The following is a 16,820-nucleotide window of genomic DNA, read 5'->3' on the forward strand; positions in this document are numbered from 1 at the left end:
TGTCCCATCATATTTAAAGAAGCACGAGACCAGTAAAATCTAGCTGCATTTGTCCTTATGGTACAAGTAGTGAAACTGTGGACTATGTACTGGAACAGAGTCTGAGTCAAGAGAACTACAAGCCTGAGGACCTCATGTTAAATCACAGGTTTAGAAAGTGTCCATCCCTTGTGACAAGAGACTACAAAACTAGGAGATAAAATTATGTGACATCGAATACCACAGACTGTCGGGTACCATTTTCAGTGAATTATGTTGGAAATCTTTTATTAAGATAACTGAAATCAGTTTTAAACAGAAATGCAGTCAAATATCAGTCTAGGTAATTAGACTTGGGAATCAGATACTCCTCCAATGAATAAAAGAAACAGTCACTAACACGTACTTTTCATTTTCAAGAAATGTCAGGCATTTGAAAAAAAAAATAGGCTAATGTTTTTGAAATACAGACAAATGAAATTTTGTGCACTATTACAGTGCCACTACATCTGAATAAGGTCCTTACAGACCTTGACAGTCTAGAGAGATAGGCTGACAAGAAGCTCTTGAAGTTCAACAAGGAGAAGTGTGAAATTCTGTACCTGGGGAGGAACAACCCAGGCACTAGGAGATGTTGGAGACCACACATCTGGAAAGCAGCTCTGCAGACAAGGATCAGAATAAAGGAATGGAGTCTTGGAGGGATCTCATCATCTATAAATACCTGAAGAGATGCTACAATGAGGACAGAGCCAGTCTTTTTTCAGCCCGGTGTCAGAATGAGAGGCATAGGGCATAAGAGGTTCCATCTGAATATCAAGATGTGCTTCTGTGCTATGCAGATGCCCAGAGAGACGGTGGAGTCCCTGCTTGGAGATCTCCAGAAGCCACCTGGACATGGTTCTGGGCACCTAGCTCTGATGTCCCTGCTTGCGCATGGGTTGGGCCAGGTGGATCCAGAGATCTCTATCAACCTCCATCATTCAGTGATTCCACAGTCTTGTAAGAACATTTGGCAGATGGCAGACAAAACACTGGAAATACACAGAAAGCGAAACCAAAGACCTTTCTCAATCGTTTCCAGTAGCATGCTCAGCATTATGAACAAATTTGAGCATTGCTCATTGTAGTTATACTTTTATACTTTTATTGCTAAATTGCAAAAGTGTATTCCTCCTTTAATTTAGCTGCTTTTCTATGAAGTTCCTTCTCTTTTCATGGAAGGTCTTGATGGAAACAATAGTTGCCAAGGGAAATGATGATAAAGCTTCAGGTTGCTGCAAGAGTTCTGGTCTAATGGGACATGCAGAGCAACTATGCTCACGTGAAACATACTCATGCCCCACTAGCAAAGACTGATGTGCAAGATATAAAATAGGTTACCCAAGTTTATAAAGAAAAATCTGGAAATTATTGTGCCAGAAACACTGGTGTTGGTGTGGTTATTTTTCTGGAAAGTGATATGGAATAAGGTGTCCAGGAGCTGCTTTGGTACTATTCTTTCTCAGAGTGTTGATCGAGAGCTTTGCACATCCAGTCAGTTTTAGGTGGGGCAATCACAGCTTTTCACCATACCTGCTAAATGCAAAGGAATGTGTATAAATAAGCAGTGAAATACAAGAGTACTTAGGGGTAAGAATGATAACAGTATTAGGGAAGCAGGATAACAAGTTGATTTTTTTTTTGTTGTTTTTTTTTGTTTTTGTTTTTAAAATCAAATTAAAACATTTACCATGCATGCTTTTTAAATGAAAGTTTATGAATTGCAAAATGGAATATGTGCCCCGGTGGCACAATGGTAGGAATGCCACTTTGCAACACCAGAGCCCGGGTTCTAATCCCCCTGTGGAACAAGTGGTAGAAGTGCCGTTGTGCTACACAGGAGGCTCGAATCCCGGGGGCTGGACTCAATGATCTCTAAGGTCCCTTCCAACCTGCACGAGACTGTGATACTGTGTGATACTGTGTGATACTGTGATATTATACTTTGGAAAATTCTAATTTCTTTATAACATACTCTCTGTACATTTCAGTAATACTGAATACTTGCTGCTGCTATTTTATCTCCCTCAAGAAAAGTGAGGTGAAAAACTTCACCCATTTTTAAAGTTGTTTCAGGAGAATAAGTCTGAATCTGACCATAAAAAAGCAAGTTCAGTATTGTACAAAGCAGAAGGAGAATGAGTATAATCAGTCCCAGAAAGAGTTGTATTAGCATAATTTAAATTATGCAGTCATTCTCCTTTTCTGTGCTGTTCTCTACTGCCACTCCAGAACTACATATGCATACAGTTATGTCTTTATAGTTTACCTTCCTTACCTGAAATTGGGTGGTTAAGTCAATGTAAATTGTTTCTAGTAGAACTTCAAGAATCATCTCTGTTCTTCAATCCTCTAATTGCATCTAAAGGAAAGTTCAAAGTAACAGCTGTTCAGTACAACATTCCAGATTAAATAAATCTTTTCAATGTGGATAAGAATAAAGAAAATAATGAAAGTGTCCCTATTCAAATGGGGTTTCTTATGCAAATTGCTTTCAAGTTACAATTTTTAGTGATTAATAAGAGCCTTAAACTTCAAGTATAGTATTAACATAAAAATGGTAAAATAGTTTTGAATAAACTCTTAAAAGTACATTCCAGAGGCATATTTAGGTCATGTTTCATATTCAAAACTTACATTTAGTAATAATGGTTACTGCTTAAACACAGTGCATCACATTTATAGCCATCTTTCTCTGTTTAAATTACCTTCTTCTTACTGTATTCTACTTCTTGCAAAATGTGAAGATATGGACAAATTGTTCTCATCTCTTTAGTGGCACTAGCTGAAATCACAGTCTAAGGAACCAGATAGGTACTTTCTTTACAGGTCAAATTTCCAAAACTTTTAATTTTGTATATTAAGAGTCTTATAGAGTATCCCACAGCTCATTAGATTATAATCTAAAGAGACAAATGAAGAATGCTTTCATAAGGGATAACACTGTATAAAATGCACCTCTATGGAAGTTAATTAGAGAAAACAAGGATGCTTTTCAACTTAGTTTAGCATTCTAAATCATTCATCTGGGAAGCAGTTGCATTACTAAGTTAAATTCTAATTTAGTTATTTAAGTAACAGCGTGAAGAATCCAGAAATTTGTATACCTGACAGTGGAAAAAGCCCATGTCTGAGACAGCTAGCAAGCCACATACATATCTTATAACACCACTGAACACTGCTTACAATATTTTAGTTTTTCTCTGCCGTGTAATTGCATTTTCAATACATTTTCCTTGGATAATTGTTTTGCATGGTGTAAAATTCAATTGACATGTCACAGAATATTGTCAGCTGTATCTATTAGAGGCTGTTCTCAAGAGATGCCATTTTTGCAATCATTATATTTATATTTTAGGCACTTCTTAGAGAAATGAAGTGTCATAATATTTGATAATCATTTATTCATTACCATAAAACCTGTGATGGATGATAATATGCAGAAAACTGTGAGGTACTACAGCAAGTGTAATGGCTTAGAAACACTGACTCTTGCTGAGATAATATGTCCTCTTGGTAATTCTTTCTTCAGTCAAAATTTTCAGAAACGGAAGACTGTGTCATGCAGAATTTGAAATGGATAACATTGTTCAAAAAGGGGCCTGGGATCAAGATGCATATGAAAAAAATTAAAAACAAAACAAACAAACAGAAAAAGGTTTCAGTGGAAAATCTGACTATACAGAATACATAAATCTGAGTTTCTTAAGTTTTGGAGCTGTTAAATACTACTAAGCTCATGGCTGAGCATGCTACATCCACAGTCTCTGGTGCTTGCTGCTCACAAAACTCTCAAGTCATTAATAGTCTGTGAACCACCCTGACCCACACATTAACAAGTTTTCAGTTTATTGTTCAAAGTAAAATGATAATAGCTGGGTTTGATCAAAGATTTTTCTCAGTCTTTGCATTTGCTAGTGACGATTATGAACAAACTTTGCAGGAGAGAAAAGTTATGTGAGAAGTCAGAGGCATTAGAAACTCTAAAAGATACAGAATGGCTCTACGATATAGCTCCTGTAAAGAAAAGACTTAATTATACGTCAGATTTTAAATTCAGTAACTCATATATGGCAGTTATTAAAGAAAAAGAAATAAGTGTATGAAATGTTGATACAAATCAGAGCATGAAAACTATATAAAGATTAGAATAGTGGGTGAATTTTCTATAAATTAAACTAGGATTCTAACAACAGTTTTTAGAATTCTTTGGGGACAATAATATGAAGTGTTAGCTATTAAATAAAGTATCGTCAAAGACTGAGGTAATTAACATTTTAATCAGTAAACCAGTAGAAAATTCATGGTCTGAGCTGTTAAAATAACTTTTTTGCAAGCACACCAGCTACAGATTAAAATATTCCTTTAACTGTTGTTAGTTATATAACAAAATTGCTTGACTGCTTTAAGGCTGGTGGCATGGCAACAGATCCATGACTACCACAATATAACTTCATTTATAAGTGAGTTATTCCTCTGTATATTTAGCTGCAGTTCATGCAGAATAAGTTACTGCCAGATTTCCTCCAAAGGAGTCAGTGCTTGAGGTCACTGGATCACTTTTTAGAGCTTCATTTAAATAAAAAGGTAGACCATAAAACTGATGTACACTAATCTTTCTTCAAACTTTTTATGCACTTGTCACATCTGTACAGACACACACCCACTTCTCAATGTGTAATTTATTTGGCACTTCTTAATTTGTCACAGTAAAGGAGACCTTGAATTCAGGAAAATATGCCTTATTGAGGCCAGAAAATAATAAGTAGGAGAATGCAAAGAGTCTAAAAGTAGATGCTGCTCCTCACTATATCAGACCACATACTGTAAGTGTTCTGTTTACATTCTGCACCATATTTTGAAAACTGGGACTAGATTAAGCTAGTAATGCTTTTCTGTAAGGAGAGCTAAAACACTGCAGGGACCTTGTTTCATGTAGCTCTGAGATGAGCTCACTCGTTTGGAGGTAGGATTATTATAAAGTTCCGGAATTAGATGAGTCCATGGGAATCTATGTCCATAAATTACATTATTTATTTTCTAATTATTAGGTATCATATAGAAAGTAACATAGGAAAAAGACACACAAAAAACTTGGTGGTCCTTCTTTGGTCTCACTAGATAGACTGGTGTTTTGATGATTTTTGACTCTATCCTTTTGCGTTGTGACTGAAGATCAGAAGTAGCACCAGACCGGTATAGGTGGTGTGGATCAGAATGCAGCAGAATACTGTCATGTCAAAATGTGCATATACTGCAGTCACAGGAGAAGCTTACCAAAGCTGGTTATTCATAACTCATGAATTTTACATAAGTAACTGCATCACAGTTTTATCTGAGCAAGTTTTAAATTAGCTAGTTCTTCTGCAAAGAGCTGCTATTGCGGTACTGCAGAACTCAACATATTTCAGGGACTAAGCATGTTTGAAAAGCCTGGTACTTAGTTCTGTGGCTAGACTCCACATAGGTCAGAGACCTGCGGGACCAGGCCCCAGATTATGTCAGGTGTGTCCATGTTGCACTGAAAACATAGTGGATACCTCAACTGAGACACTATGAACTTTTGGCAAAATTACCTTGAAGACACAGATTTAAGTTAATAAGGATTTCTCAGGCTCCTCAGAGAGGGTAGATGTAGATGCTGGTCTGCCAAAAGAAGCTTTCTCTCTAGCATGCTGGAAGACAAGAATGTATTGAGGTGCAAATATACCTCAGAGTACCTGCTAATGGATTTTGCTATTGTTGAAGTTCATAATTTCAGCAGACATTTTAGAAGTTTGGGAAGAATTGCACCAAACTTCTGGTATGTTTAACCATCTTTTCTTGTGAGAACCTGAGACAAGGTAAAATAATTGCTGAAGACATCCTTTTTTTGCACGAGATGTAGTACTGAGCAGAGCTCTCTGAGATAGAACAGAGGTAAATCTCAGTTGTTTGTGGCTCAGCACAATGAGGATCCTGAAGTGTTACTGATGGGCTATCTCTGTGACTGAAGCCAGTAAGATGTTTATTTTCCAAAGGTACTCACTATAAATGGATGTTACTTCTCATTTTGGTGTTTTCTAGATAATGACAATTGGGCTTCTCAAGTAAAAACTTTTTAAATTATTCATTTTTTTGTGTATTTATTTATTGTGAGGAGAGGGTGATAAGTTCTCAAATTTCTTGTGATGCGTCTCAGAAAGATATGAAACTCTTGCTCACTTTTCATACCCAGAGAGTCTTCTTGTCTTATCCTAAGGTTAAAAACATAACAGCCAAGTTGTATAATATGCCCACAATAGTATTTCTTGACACATTTTGAAGAAGCCTAGATAGAAGATATGTCAAACCATATGGAAAGAAGAGGTTTCACTTTTTTTTTTTTTTTAACCAAAAACTATTTTTTTAAATTATTTTTACTCACTGAACTTTAATTAAGTTACTTTTTGATTGTCCCTAGACACTTTAGTGTCTTATTTATAAGCTGTTTTTGAGTCATACTATAGTTTCTTTTTTCCAAGCTATTAAAAAACTTTTTCATCAAAGTCTATCAACCAGCAGAAATGTAATAAACAGAGGCTGATTTGGATGAGAACTTTTTGACTATGAGCAGTAAGCCAGGCAATCACAGGGTGTTTGTAATGATGCTAACTGACTCATGTGGAGGCAATACTTTTTATTAGTACACCATTCTTCATAGTATACATCACTTCTAAAAAAGATATCTCCTGGTGTTGGTTTTTTTTTTTTTTTTCATTCCCTGGAAACCTTACTTCCTGGAGAAGAGACACATCACGAGTTCTGCAAATCTTAGATCTCTGCTGCACTTGCAATTGGATTAGCAAGTAATCTTAATCAAATCAAATCTTAATCAAATAATCTTAGCAAGTAATATTTTGACCTTGAACACTAAATATCTAAGCATTCAGGGCCAGTGGTTAAAAATTATGTTTACAAAGATGTTTATTCCTACTGGAGGACTCCAAAGTTCTGATAATACTCCTGTTTTTTTATCTCAAATGGGAACTGAAGCCTGCTTCCCACAATACAGCCTATGAAGATGAAATTAAATGAGCTGCAGTAATACACGGTTTATTTACCTCAGCTCCCCAGCTCTTTGGTCTTTATGAAATAACTGTTTTTTCTTTATTATTATTATTATTATTTTCCTTTTCTTTTGTCCACAATGACTGTTTACAACTGTGCATGATTTAACTGGAACAGGTTGCCCAGAGGGGTGGTTGATGTTTTATCCCTGGAGTCCTTCAAGGCAAGGCTGGATCAAGCCCTGGGGAAACCTAGTCTACCTGTGCATATCCCTGTTCATTGTAGGGGAGTCGGACTAGATTACCTCTGAGGGTCCCTTGAAACTCTAAGGATTCTATGATTCTAAACAGAAGCACTGATCTTCAGCTGTGCTTCTCCTAATCTTTCCTACTATTAAACCCATTTGTTACCACAGACTTCCTGGTATGTGGTACTAGAAATGGTTGTTTCCAGACAGCTACATTACAGTGTGAAGTTACATGTTTCTGTCTTTCAGAAGTGATTGATAATTTTTTTGGCTTGTTTTCTTATCATCCAGTGTAAGGCTCAACACTGAATAATTGTAGAGTAACTGCTTTCATAATAACAGAGCTTCCTGAGAAAAAAAGATATGAATTAATGTAAAGGATATTTGCAGAACCTGATCACACATGATTAACCTACTTGTTTAAACTGCTGTTGTTAACTGGTCTAATTGCACCAAATAACAATTAATTTTGACCTTAGATGATATGACTACTTAACTTAGCTAACATTCCTATTCAAAGTTCAGTGAGAAAAAAATTAATTAGACCTACAAAGACAGCTGTGAAATTGGCATTTAAACTTCCCCTCTCCATTACTTTTTTAAAATCTCAATGAAAATCAGAATTAAAAGGCTTCTATGGTCTATATTACCCAATGGCAACAAACGGGTATATTTTTGTAACTTTTTTATGAAAGGTCAGTAGAGATACACTGGTTTTCATACGAATTTGTGGGTAACAGGAAAATTCTGAAATAACTGAAGCAACTTTTGCAACTCATTATCTCCTTAGAAAGCTTTATATCAGAAACCTCCCCTTTAACACAGCAAAGGGCAGGTAGATGTTTCTTCTACAGGTGTCCTTAAATTTCATTTATGTCAGTGGAGATGATATTCATGCCTGGTATAAGTGGAGACTAGATGCCCACGGAATAAGTTTCAGAAGAACATCAGACTCCGGGATGTACAAGTTCCAAAGCATGGTGATAAGATTATGTTCATTTTATGTCATGAGATCCTCATGCAGTTTGTGATACTGTTTGGTAGGTAGAACTGAGATTTTATTTTCGCAGAATAATATAATCATTAAGGTCAGAAAGACCTCTAAGATCATCCAGTCCAACCATCCACCTATCACTGACGTTTGCTGACTGTGGTGTAGAATTAGGACAAGGAGTATCAAATCAAGCGGGCTAGTATTCAAACTGCTATTTCAGATGTCTATTCTTTGCTTTCTTAACTAGCAGTTCCTACCAGCTAACAGTCAGCAGTGTCTGCTAAAACAAGAACTGCCTGAATGCCACACACTTGTCTGAACTATACCACAAAAGTTGTTTTTCCTTAATAAAAGCCAATGTCCAAGGCCATTCGCATAATTTTCTCTACACAGAGTTGTCACGGTGTAACATACTAAAAACAAATATATTTTCCAATTTAAATATAACAAGTCAGTTCTGAAATGGGGGGGAAAAAATGTGCTGTGAATCTGCATGACACTGGAGTTAAGGTTTAAAAGGACATTCAGAAAGTTTAAATTAGTATTCCTTCAGAACTGATGGGCCATAATCTATAGTTTTATTTACCTGAGAATTTACTGATACTTGAATTAAAATGACATCTGTAATTTGAGAATACTAATCAAGTTTTCAGTAATGTCAAGGTGTGCAAAATCTGAATTATCCCTTGTCCAGAGGACAAAAGCTAATAATACTTTGTTCTTCTTCAATGCAATATTACATTTCTGAAGGTTTTGGTTTGTTTTTTTTTTTTTTTTCCTTCTGTATCAGTGTGTCTAATAGCTTTGGACTTAGACTCCCAAGGTTGGACTGACTCACAACTGTTGCCATTTCTGCATTGATATTCCTTACCTCAGAAAGCATGTCCTGAATAAGGGACACCTCTAGCTATCAGCATGAGTGCAGCCAGGACTGGATCATTCCCTCCAGCTACACAGTTGGTCTCAAAATTCCTAGGCATATTTAATAATGATTTGTGAAGGAAAGATATTGCTATTAACAGTAATAACTTCAATGAGTGAAATGCCAGTGTTCATCAGTCTATGAACTCCACTGATATTTTTTAATTAAAAAAAGAGAAAGAAGGCTCAACTAATTTGATTTGATCTGAATTACATAGATGTCTTTTAAACCAAGTTGTTTCTTTACTTTCCTGAGATAGTTTCTTCTTTTCCTTTATTTTTTTTTATTTTTTATTTTTTATTTTATTTTTGAACTCCCATATCAAAGTGAACAAAGAGAGACAATTTTAAAATGCTCTATAAATACCTTTGTAAATCTATTCCCACTTCCTCAGGATTTATCTACAGTATGGATTTATCTTTAAAGTTCTAGGAGTTATTGCTAAAACAATTTGTTGATAAAATGAGAGTCCTTGGAAAGGTCACTAGCTAAATATTTCAGAAGACAGAAAAAAACCTTGCAGTTTACCACCCTTATCTTGTTTAATATTTTTATCATTTAATATGTAAATTATTTTAGAAATGATGTGTACATAGAAGCTATCTCTTTAAGGAGGTGGAATAGACTTATAAATGAATACAGCTTATGGTAAACCTCTACTGAATCAAATTATGGAGTAAAATTAAAACAAAAGGTATTTAACATGATTTGTGAAAGTCTGTATGTGTGAGTATAGCCTTAGATTATGTGGATTTTTGCTGTAAATTTCGGTATATTATCAAGATGCTGAGCTAAACTTTTTTCAGCATAGTTAAGGCCCTCAAACCAGCATGGTAGCACTGTCCTTTTGCATACAGTAATTACATGGGAAGCTGACTATAAGCCCAGTGGAAGGTGGGAGTCTGTGCCTTGCCAAAGACGAGGTGTTGTTGCCTATTTCCTCACAGTGAGGAAAGAGCCTCCAGCTCTTGCCATGTTGTGCAGCTTGATGCCTCTGGCATGTGACCACCTGACACATAGAAGCCCCTTGGTGCATTGTTCCTACAGTGCCCAGAGGAATTCAATGGAACAGAGAGTACTGCTTGTGAGAAGGGGGTGGGCTTGATCTGTGAAGGGCAGTGACAAGGTTATATACCTGCATGTGTCCAAAACTGCCCAGTTTTTATTAAAAATAGAGTAGTCCAGCCAGTCCAAAACCGCACAGTATAATATCAGTTTGAACAACACATTCTTGAAGAGATGATACTCTATGCAGGAAACTGTTGTGGTGAAGTGAATACACAATATAGTCTGCATAATTTTAAAGTATTATTTAGAAAACACTGGGCCGGAAGAACCCCAGGCACCTGTACAGGCTGGGAGGAGTGGTCCTTGAGAGCAGCTTGGCAGAGAAGGACCTGGGGGTCCTGATGGACGAAAGACTCAACATGAGTCAGCAGTGTGCTCCGGCAGCCCGGAAAGCAAATGGGATCCTGGGCTCCATCAGGAGAGGGGTGGTCAGCAGGGATAGGGAGGTGATTGTCCCTCTCTACTCGGCTCTTGTGAGGCCCCATCTGTTGTACTGTGTCCAGGTGTGGAGCCCTCAGTACAAAAAAGACATGGAGATTCTGGAAAGGGTCCAGAGGAGGGCCACAAAGATGATCAGGGGGCTGGAGCACCTCCCCTATGAGGACAGGCTGAGGGAGTTGGGCTTGTTCAGCCTGGAGAAGAGAAGGTTGCAGGGTGACCTCATTGCAGCCTTTCAATACCTGAAGGGAATTTACTCCCAGGAGGGGAGTAAAGTCTTTGAAAGGGCTGACAATAGCAGGGCACAGGGAAATGGTTTTAAGTTAAAAGAGGGAAGATTTAGGTTGGATGTTAGGGGGAAGTTCTTTACTAGGAGAGTGGTTAGGCCCTGGAACAGGCTGTCCAAGGAGGTTGTTGATGCCCTGTCCTTGGAGGTGTTCTAGACCAGGTTGGACTGGGCCCTGGGCAACCTGATCTAGTAAAGGTGTATGTTTGGTGGCCCTGCCAGGCAGGGGGGTTGGAACTACATGATCCTTGAGGTCCCTTCCAGCCCGGGTCATTCTGTGATTCTGTGATTACCTGCTATACATCATTAATATGTGTCTAAGCAAATAGTTCACATTGCTCAGCAAAGAACAGAGTGGCATCAACTGAGACATCAACAGAAGGAAGCAGATTGGATCAAGAAAAGAATATATGTTTTGTTGGGGCCCTGGAACACAAACTATAAGACTCAACAATGTACTAGGCCATTGGGAGGACAAGTCTGACATTCAGAAGGGCCAAGAAAAAGATAGGAGCTGCAAGGACCAGCCTCTCCTGACTTACACTACCTTTTGAGTTTGAATTGAGGAAAAAAAATACATTCTCACATTCTCACATATACCCTTGCAAGACTGATAATCTCATTACTTTTATTCTTTTTGCAGCATCCTCCCAAACAAAGGATGTAAGTTTTCAATAGTTTCTTTGCACTTATCCTAGGGAATCATTTCATCATTTGTCTGCTTCTGAGACTTTTTTCACAGGGAGGCAAGCATCGTGGATAACACAGAAGTCCATATAAGTTACGAAAGGTAAAAAAAGGTCTTTGTTCACTGAACTGTTACTATAAGAATTTTACCTTACTACAGAAAGAGAAATCTGCACATGAATTGAAACTCCATTTGACAGTGTAGTGAAGGAAATAACTATAATCTGAACCACTCAGGTTTGAGGCTTAAATTGTTTCCATCACACTGAAAATAAAGCTAGTGGCATACTAGTAGAGTTCACTGTTTGAGCAGAAAATTGCTTTTGTCCTAAGAAGGAAATAAACTGCAGGGTACTTACAACATTGCCACTTTCCCTGCTGTTGTGACAGTTAGGACAATCAACAGACCAGCATGCCAAAAGGGATGGGAGAATCACAGTGGGCTGTGATTTTAAAAGCTGTCCCAAGAGGAAGTTCAGAACATTTTTATAAGTGACCTTCCTCTGGAGGCAAATGCTGAAACATCGTTCATCAACTGTCTATCTAGTAAAGCCTATGATCATTTTCACATTTACTGAGCTTTGTAGGCTGACAATGTGAAAAAGGAATCTTTATGATTACAAAGGACTAGGAAGACTAATGTACAAAGAAATAGGTGGAGTCATAGCTAGCATAAATAACCTCAGATGAGTCTCTACTTGCTAGAAGATCAATTTCTCAAGCAGTACAAACTGCAAACAGTTCAAGGAACATGGAAACAGAAACATCTTTTTTATCAAAAAGGTATTGTGAGAGGAAAAGGCACAGAGTGAAAGGGTTTTTAAAAGCAATCAAACAAGGGAGAGATTACCTGTAGTCACATCCTTCCTACCTTCAAGAAATTAAAAGTATGAAAACTCCAACATCACATTTAAAGCATACTAGCATATAAATGTTATAAATGTGTTTCTTTTGAAGCTGCTGTTTTTAGTTTTCTTTTATAATAGTATCCAGAAATGAATTTTGCTCATTAACTGTTTAATGATTCCCAAAGCAGCAGTAAAGAGAGATTCTCCTCAGCTTCCATAGCTCATGGCCTAGCCATCGTGGGTTCATGAAAGGCAAATCCTGCTTGTTCAATCTGATCTTCTATGGTTGAGTGACTTGCCTGGTGGCTGAGGGAAAGTGCATATAAAAGAAAAGAACAGCTTTAGTCTAGTCATACTGTGAAATCAAGCTAAAGCTATTCAGTGACATTCCAAGACTTCTTTAAATACACGTCCTTGTATTGTAAGAATATTTGATTTTTTTTCTTCCAATTAAAATGTATAGATTAAGTCAGATTCACTGTAGTCTACCTTTTATCCTAAGTAATAAGTACAAATCACTTTATCAAATTCTATGCATTTACATTTTCCAAATGCACCCTTTATACACCAAAATCACACAGTCTAATCAAGTCCGATCTCTTTAGTTCATGCCCTTCCACAGTTTCCATGCCCGTCCTCTATTTCTGCACAGGAAATGTGAAATTAATTAGAAATTGCCTTTGTCTTTGGACCATGAAATGTTTCTTTGGAGACTAAGTTCTAATTTTTAATGTTGCCCCTATCTTCAAATTCTGTTTTGATCTGCTAGAGATTAATCTTACTGAAAATACTCAGTTTCCTACAAGCATCCGTATAAGGTAGAGTAAATTTTAAAACAACCTTTAAAAAGGTAGTATATTTTCAGAGATTTGTGGCATAAAGTCTTTTCTTTTGCATGGCAGAACTGTAATGCACTGGCAGAAACTCAGCAAAGAATGGAATACATTATTTCATGAGACAAAGAAAATCCTATTGATTACCACACTGTTCACATCACACCTCTCCATCTGAAGCAGCAGCTCCTTCCTCATATCAAGTTCAGTATTTAGTTGGTTTAGAAGCCCAAAGCTACAGTTCCTGATATACACCTGAAGAACTATCTTCAGTTCTTCATTCTTCAGGCTTTTGACTTTGGTATGGTCAAGCATACCATGAGGTCTGCTAACATGTATGCATCTTTAGCACCTGTAATGTAACTACCTGATTTATCTAGTCATATTGACTATTTTCACAGCATCCATACAAATACAGAAAAGAAGCAGGTGTAGCACTATCTACAAGTATCCCATGCAAGTCAAAGACTACAAAGAAAATTCAGGATTAGTTTTCATGATTTGTCTTGCTATGAACAGTGAATTAGCACACAGTGCTCAGTGAAAGAATTTAAATACAGTATGACTTGAGAAGTAACTTTGAAACTAATTGAATAACTTGTAAAATAAACTTTATTACAACATCTAATTTAGGCTAATATTTAAAAAAAAAAGAGAGAGAGAGAGAAAAGAAAAAAGAAAAGAAAAGAAAAGAAAAGAAAAGAAAAGAAAAGAAAAGAAAAGAAAAGAAAAGAAAAGAAAAGAAAAGAAAAGAAAAGAAAAGAAAAGAAAAGAAAAGAAAAGAAAAGAAAAGAAAAGAAAAGAAAAGAAAAGAAAAGAAAAGAAAAGAAAAGAAAAGAAAAGAAAAAAAGAAAAGAAAAGAAAAGAAAAAAAAGAAAATAAAATAAAAGAAAAGAAAAGAAAAGAAAAGAAAAGAAAAGAAAAGAAAAGAAAAGAAAAGAAAAGAAAAGAAAAGAAAAGAAAAGAAAAGAAAAGAAAAGAAAAGAAAAGAAAAGAAAAGAAAAGAAAAGAAAAGAAAAGAAAAAAAGAAAAGAAAAGAAAAGAAAAGAAAAGAAAAGAAAAGAAAAGAAAAGAAAAGAAAAGAAAAGAAAAGAAAAGAAAAGAAAAGAAAAGAAAAGAAAAGAAAAGAAAAGAAAAGAAAAGAAAAGAAAAGAAAAGAAAAGAAAAGAAAAGAAAAGAAAAGAAAAGAAAAGAAAAGAAAGAAAAGAAAAGAAGAGAAAGGAAATGTTCCTGGCTTCTGTAGGGTAGTTCATATAAGTGATTACTTACTAAACAGTGTTAGATCTTAATAAATTAGTGCACCATTAGCCAGCAGAAATCAGTCTGCTTTTTACTACTGCTTGAAGGTTAATTACATTAATTTTGTTTGATGTTCATTGCTGGTTTGCCATCAGTCTATGAGATCTGATTTTCATTTCAAATGTGTTATATTTTTGTCCATTTTACCCCATTTTACCTAATTTACTGTGAGGTTAGCTTGTCCACCTGTTAACACTTTTTTTTTTTTTTTTTTTTTAATGAAAAGAGTTGTGTTATATGTAGGTAGTGCAAACAGAGTTAAGTCAACTGGTGATCAATACAATCTTTTACATTTTATTACATATTACAACTTACAGATTGTAATAGAAAGAACAAGTCTCTAGATTGCTTGTTTTCTACCTGCTTACTAGAATTTACTAAAACATTAAAGATTTAATAGTTTTTATTAAATTTCTGTTGATGTATCCCTGCCATCTATTCATTTATACATGTGGATTTTGTTTTTCTTTTACAAATTGTTAGGAGTTGTGCACTTTGTCTATAGGATATAATTTATGCAACTAATGATTAAGATAAAATGAAATGAGAAATTCTTGATCAGCGTAATGGAGCCATTAATGTCACTTTTGCGTATGATAATAGATTAGGAAAAAAAAAAAATCTGTCTATATAGAATATTTTAAAACTAAAAATGAATACAATTTAATTGATATTCCTAGGTAATGTGCCCCTCCAATAGAAGCAAAGTATCTTATTCCACATTGAGTACTTCCTTTTGAAATGGATGTGGGGCACTGCAGAACAGCAGAAGTGAGGACTGAGTTTCATCTTACCCACATTTCATCTTGTCACAGAATGCAGAGTCTTTCAACAGACAATTTAGATAAGTAATGATAAGCATTTGCATTTGGAGGGAAGGTATCCAAGCTCCCACAGCTCTAGTCAGTCACAGCTCATTGCTCCTAACCTTGTTTTCTCTTTCAGGATGGATTTTATCAAGCCTCCCGCTTATTTCACAGCCCACATGCTTTGCCAGCTGTCCTTGCATAATGCAAAACTCAAGGCTGTTACCTATTTAAAAACCAAAGCATCTTTTGAATATGACTAAAGAGGCCAATTTTGCGAACTTTTCAGATGGATATTATCCATAGTCAGTAGAATTTATTGCAAGATGTAAGATACTATTTTTTTAAATGCTGAAATCAAAGTATGCAGATATAGCTTTGATGGTAAACCACCTTCAATCAACAGCATGTTTCAGTTGGAAGGAGTTCTTGACAGTTGTCATGCTTGGGGTGCCTAATAGTCTCTTCTGTCAGAAGGAAATTGGGTTACTAGTAAAACGATTGCTCTAAAACAGCATAAAAACTAATGACTGTAACCAGCTATGTACATTCCCGGAAGCTACAATCTGCTAAGAGAATTGCTTTTTATTTGGAGTTTTGATATCATCATGATGCCAAGGGCCTCACATTGGCTGTTGGCAGATAGGGCAATAGGTTCATTGCATATTCCTGCAATAGCAGGAAACCTCAAAGCCAGCCTGCGGCTTTGTCCCCAGTGAAGACTTATAATTTTAAAAATGATACCCATTCTTAAATTTTCTAATCCAAAAGTTTAGCCAAATGCTCTTCAAACTCGTGAATGATCATTCAGAATAGGAATGAAATGTAGCATTCTGAAAAGTAACAATAATAAGCCACATAGCACAAGTTGGGACAAAAATGTAGAAAACTTTCTTCTAAATCAAATATTAGAGGAGAACTAGAGAAAATTATTATAAAATATAGAAATATAAGCCAAGTAATAAATCCAGTTTTCAGTTCCGTAAGAAGAAGAAATTATATGGTTTATACAGAAGCAGATACTTCACAGGGGAATGTCCATCTGAGAACAAATCAAGGAAATCATTTAGTAGAAACACCTCTCTGGTCTTTCTCTTATATTCAAAAGAATTTGTAGAACTAATCTGCTTATCCTAGCTAACAGTAACTTCTAGATGTCAGCTTTTAGTTGTTGACTTTCTAAATCAGCAATAGTACTTTTCATGACAAGTCACATAGTGTTTCTTCAATGTGAAGGCCTTGTAGCTCCTTGGGCGTGGTGTTGGAAGCACTCTGGAGGGTCCAGAAAGGACATGGCAGCCAAGGCCTGTCCACTTCAAGACAGCCAGTAAGCAGATGAATG

The 16,820-nt window shown here is 36.1% G+C and overlaps 1 long non-coding RNA gene across 1 annotated transcript in view; it reads right to left on the bottom strand.

Annotated features, from left to right (window-relative positions):
- Positions 1-1,414: 1,414 nt before the first annotated feature.
- Positions 1,415-16,820, bottom strand: part of LOC146762258 (uncharacterized) — a 38,707-nt gene continuing 23,301 nt past the window's right edge. The window contains exons 2-3 of the long non-coding RNA XR_014947815.1: positions 2,300-2,383; positions 1,415-1,554 (exon numbers count right to left, since the gene is read on the bottom strand). This is a non-coding gene — a long non-coding RNA (uncharacterized LOC146762258). The remainder of the gene's footprint in view (positions 1,555-2,299; positions 2,384-16,820) is intronic.

Source organism: Coturnix japonica, chromosome 1 (assembly GCF_054131305.1).
Source record: "Coturnix japonica strain WE chromosome 1, WE-NBRP24, whole genome shotgun sequence".
Lineage (NCBI taxonomy): Eukaryota > Metazoa > Chordata > Aves > Galliformes > Phasianidae > Coturnix > Coturnix japonica.